The 5,746-nt window shown below is 36.1% G+C and overlaps 1 non-coding gene across 1 annotated transcript; it reads left to right on the top strand.

Annotated features, from left to right (window-relative positions):
- The first annotated feature begins 743 nt into the window (after window positions 1-743).
- On the top strand, window positions 744-851 carry LOC142872007 (U6 spliceosomal RNA). The gene has a single exon (XR_012920257.1). It is a non-coding gene; the product is annotated as a U6 spliceosomal RNA (small nuclear RNA).
- Window positions 852-5,746: the final 4,895 nt, after the last annotated feature.

Below are 5,746 nucleotides of genomic sequence, written 5' to 3'. Positions count from 1 at the left end.
TTTAAATATATTTAAATGCAAATCTAGAGTAATTGCTACTTCTCTTTTTCACACACATGCAATGTAAGTGGAAAGGTTATCTTCTATTCTTATTTATTTTCTTTCACTCCCTGTAAATCATTTCATGTGATCATTCAGAAGCAGAAATATTTGTAACTACATACAAAGTTTCCATTTTTTGTTCCACCATATTCCACAAACTTCTGTTTTCACTGTCTTTTTAGAAAGGAAAAAAAATCAGAAGTCTTAATGCCATTTTACTTAAACTGTCATATCCACCCAACTCATACTGTGAAAATCTCATTTCATGGGGATGTACCTGTCAAATGAGACAGTGTCTATGAAATGTTCATTTGCCAAGAACTTTTAAAGAAATTTTCACTGAATCCAATTCACTTCATTAAGCTTTTAACTTATCAAAAAAATTTTTACATAGTTTTTAACCTTTGTGAAGAGACTGTTGAGTGAAAGGATAGGTGCAATATTCATACAGAAACTGGGTAGTCTAACTACTTGGAATTGATTGGCCAATTTTCTCAAAGCCTAGGTCTTCTTTACAAGTTATATTCCTCCTAATGAACCTTAGAATAATCTAAAAATCACAATGTTGCCAAGAACACATTTTCTCATTTAGAATACTTTCCATTAAAAGAAAAAATTCCTAATCCCTAATCCTTATACACGTAGCCCTCTGCGTATAACTCTTTGAGTCTTTTGTCGTTTGCTTAAAGATGTTGATGACTGTGCTAGCTTCGGCAGCACATATACTAAAATTGTGAACGATACAGAGAAGATTAGCATGGCCCCTGCGCAAGGATGACACGCAAATTCGTGAAGCGTTCCGTATTTTTTTAAAACAATTTGATATTGGCACAAAAACAGGAATATTGACCAGTGGAACAGATGTGAGAATCCTGATATAAAACCATCCTCATATAGCCATCTCATCTTTGACAAAGCAGACAAAAACATACGCTGGGGAAAAGAATCTCTCTTCAATAAATGGTGCTGGGAAAACTGGATAGACACCTGTAGAAGGCTAAAACAGGACCCACACCTTTCACCTCTCACAAAAACCAACTCACGCTGGATAACAGACTTAAACCTAAGATATGAAACTATTAGAACTCTAGAGGAAAAAGTTGGAAACACTCTCCTAGACATCGGCCTGGGCAAAGAGTTTATGAAGAAGTCCCCAAAGGCAATCACAGCAGCAACAAAAATAAATAAATGGGACATGATCAAACTACAAAGCTTCTGCACAGCCAAAGAAATAGTCATGAAAGTAAACAGACAACCTACAGAATGGGAGAAAATTTTTGCATCATATGCATCTGATAAGGGACTGATAACTAGAATATACTTAGAACTCATGAAAATTAGGAAGAAAAAATCAAATAACCCCATTAAAAAGTGGGCAAAAGACTTGAACAGAAATTTTTCTAAAGAAGACAGAAGAATGGCCAACAAACATATGAAGAAATGCTCAACATCTCTAATCATCAGGGAAATGCAAATCAAAACCACAATGAGATATCACTTAACCCCAGTGAGAATGGCCTTTATCAAAAAAATCTCCAAACAATAAATGCTGGCGTGGTTGCGGAGAGAGAGGAACACTCCTACACTGCTGGTGGGACTGCAAACTAGTTCAACCTCTGTGGAAAGCAATATGGAGATACCTTAAAGCGATACAACTGAATCTACCATTTGATCCAGCAATCCCATTGCTGGGCATCTACCCAAATGATCCAGTGACACTCTACAAAAAAGACACCTGCACTCGAATGTTTATAGCAGCACAATTCATAATTGCAAGGCTGTGGAAACAGCCCAAGTGCCCATCAATCCAAGAATGGATTAATAAAATGTGGTATATGTATACCATGGAGTACTATTCAGCTCTAAGAAACAATGGTGATAGAGCACATCTTATATTTTCCTGGTTAGAGCTGGAACCCATACTACTAAGTGAAGTATCCCAAGAATGGAAAAACAAGCACCAGATATATTCTCCAGAAAACTGGTATTAACTGAGTAACACCTAAGTGGACACATAGGTACTACAGTAATAGGGTATTGGGCAGGTGGGAGGGGGGAGGGGGGAGGGGGGTGGGTATATACATACATAGTGAGTGAGATGTGCACCATCTGGGGGATGGTCATGATGGAGACTCAGACTTTTGGGGGGAGGGGGGGAAATGGGCATTTATTGAAACCTTAAAATCTGTACCCCCATAATATGCCAAAATAAAAAAAATAAAAAAAAAAAATAAAACTCTCAACCACCTGCCAAAAAAAAAAAAAAAAAAAGATGTTGATGACTGAAATATTTAATCCAGTGATAATGCCTAACAAGAAATTAAGCCTCAGAACTGATTCACCAGGAGGGAACACAGTTACCAGAATGCAAAAAATGCCACTGGCCATTAGAATGAAATGGAAATCAGGCAGAAGAATCAAAGGTGTCAAATCACAAGAAATATAATTTTAAAAGACTTCTAAAAAGTATCAAAATATATAAATGAATAGCATTCCAGTATGGTAAGAAAAATAGGTTTTACATTGGCAATCTTAAAGGGGGGAAAAACCCTGAAAGTTTTTAAGTAATTTGAACAAAATTTACACTGAAAAGAATTAGGATATTAATTTAATTATATAAAATCATGGGATGTGCTAACGATTTTTTACAAGACAGCTATTACTCATTACAATATTATGGAAGTATATTTCTCTCTGATAATTGCATAGTTATTCATGTGTGATATTGGGAAAAATACTTAGTTTCTCTGTGTCTCAGTTTTCTCATCTGTATATTGAAATTATTATATCCACATTTTAAAAATGCTATAAAGTTTAATGGATTTGATACACATGGTCTCTGGTATGTAGTAAATGTTTCATAAGTACTTACTGATAATGTAATTATTTTTTATATTATTATGTAGCTATGCATTCAATAAATACTATAATAATTTCTTCATATCAGGCTCTGTTCAAATACAGAGAATGCAGTTGTGAACAAGATAGACAAAGTCTATGCTCTTATGGAGCTCAGATTCCATAGTGAGGATAAGTTTACTTGTAGAATTTCTCATAGATAAGGAGGCATCCTTCTAGCAAAGAAACTCCTTATAAGACGTTTTTTCTGTACAATAACAGGGAACACAGGAAACACATGTGTAACAAGAAAACATTAGATTTTATTAATAAAATAATTAGGAAGTGATGATTTTTGAGTAGTTATAACTTTTGTCCTACTATAATTTAACTATATATTTATATGTTTTTATTTTATTAATGGCTATTTTTAACACCCAGCTCACAAAATTTCTGATAATTTAGCAGTTGGCTCTCAGGAGCCAGTAGAGCCAGTTACAGCACACCACTGCTTCCCAGATATATTCCTACCTAAAAGATATTTTTTAGTATGTATTATTTTATTTTATTATGTAACTAACCAAGGTAAAGTAGGTAGTCAACATGTTAGGTAGATAGAGAGGGATTCCAGGTTTTCTAGGGATGAAAGTGGGTGCTGTTGCCTTGGTGCAATTGCCTTACCTGGGAAGAAGGACCATGGTGGGCCCCAGGCTCCCAACTTGGTCCTGCCCCACCCTAATTCTCCATACTTGAGGGAGGAGGAAATACACTATGAATCTGCCAATCAGAACTTGGCAAGCCAGCTGCAAAAGAATGCAGAGGACTTTCTAGCCCACAGCCAAGCAGCCTAGGTATCATAGAGTCTGGAAAGTGACCTAGAACCCACATGCACAGTAAGACTCAGGTCATGCAGCTCCCAACTGTACAATCGAAGTGGTTCCATAGTGACCTCTGAACCACCAGGGAGGTCCCAATCCAGGCACTATAACACAAGATGCAGACCATAACCAGGCCTTTTTGGCCCCTTCCTTTTGGCTCACCCTTTGCTGTGACAGTGGGTCCAGTCATCATCTGTGGCATATGTATCATGCTCTGTAAACCTATATCTTGTTCTTGCTCTGTAATCTTATCTTTCTCTCCTCAATTAACCTCATTTTCGTGCTTGCCTTACTTTGGTGCGTCTGGTCGTTCTTCAGCCATGAGTTCATAAACAACTGACATTTCAGACTGAAACCTGACAAACATATTGGAGGGAGTTATTGTCGGAGTCTGAATTTGAAAAAGCACAAAAATTAATACATAGAAATAGATGGTATTCATGTTGATTTCTGCATTCAAACAGAAAGACTTTTTATAAATGTTTCCGGTTAACTTATTTGTCCTATGCAGTATTCCACATTGACAATGTGTCTCATTAAAAGAAAACAGGTAGCCTCACTAAGATTGGCATTGAAGAGATGTCAATCAAGAACACAATGAGGGGAAAGGATTAGAGGAGGAAGGAGGTTTAAGTCCAGGCATAAGTATAGATACTGAATGATGACTTTGAGCCTAAAACTGTGACCCCATGTACAAGGAAGAATCAAGGGACTTCTAATAAAGCAAGTTTACATTTTTTTATGTGCCAATAGCCTTTAATGTGAATCCTAAAGGACTGTCCTGTCAAAATAGATGAAAAGAATTAAATTTTAGGATCTGAACAGAAGACACTGAAGGAAATGATGCAGATTTTTAGAACCTTAGATGTTTTTTAGGACCGCAACCGAAAGATCAGAGTTAAAGAAATAGATTAGGGTTGTTGGACTTAATCAAGGAATTGTAAAGCCTTTAAATTTGAAAAACTCTCTCTTTTGGAATTTGAAGAATGTTCCCATGGTGGCCCACAACAAAAGATTAAATTCTTCCCTTTTAAAGAAAAAATATGTTACTGTTTTGATCACAGAACAAACAGATTCCCAGGAGACAAACCCACTGACATAAATGGACAAAAAAATCTAAAATTGTGAAATAGTGTTTAAATTTATTTCAGCATTAAACTGAACAACCAAGTAATGTCATTTGCATTGCTTTTAAGTATTAACTACCTATGTTTGTATATTTCTATACAGTTTACAAAATATATTGACATTTACTATATCAAGTGATTCTCAGCACAGCACTATAAGGTTTTTTTATCTACACATTAGAGAGAGGAAAACAGTCTCAGACATTAAGTAATTTACTCAAGATTTGATCATTTAGAAGGCAGGAGAGTCAAGACTCAGATACAGATTTTCTTGTACAAGTTTAGAACAGGGTTTCGAAAATTTTTTCTGTAAAGGGCCAATTAGTAACCATTGTCCACACTGGGCCATAGGTCTTTGTGGCAACAGTTGAACTCTGCTTTTTTAATGCAAAAGTAGCCCTGAGCATACTTCCTTCCAATAAAACTTTATTTTCAAAATCAAGGGGCAGGACAAATTTGACCCTTGTGATGGGCCATAATTTGCTAATACCTGGTGTGGAGGCAAGGACTTGGACTTTTAAGCTACATGGATCTGGAATAATTCAGGTCTGCCACTTCACACCTGTGTAATGATGGACAAGTTACTTCATCTCACTAAACCACCTCTTCCTCATCAATAAAATAAAGGGCATTATACCTGCGGCACAAAGATATTGTCAGGATGGGATCAAGTAACTCATGTAAATAAAGCATTTCATACCAGGTCTGGCCCAATATAAGAATTCTGTGCATGTTGATAACCTCCTCACCTTCTATCTTCCCTACAGCATTTTATTTTTCATGAAAAGTATCTATATCTGGTAAGTATCTCCCATGCTATATCCAGGTAGGAAGGTAGATAGATAGATAATCTCCACTGGA

Source organism: Microcebus murinus, chromosome 7, assembly GCF_040939455.1.
Source record: "Microcebus murinus isolate Inina chromosome 7, M.murinus_Inina_mat1.0, whole genome shotgun sequence".
NCBI classification, from domain to species: Eukaryota; Metazoa; Chordata; class Mammalia; order Primates; family Cheirogaleidae; genus Microcebus; species Microcebus murinus.
This window is presented reverse-complemented; position numbering and strand designations above follow the sequence as displayed.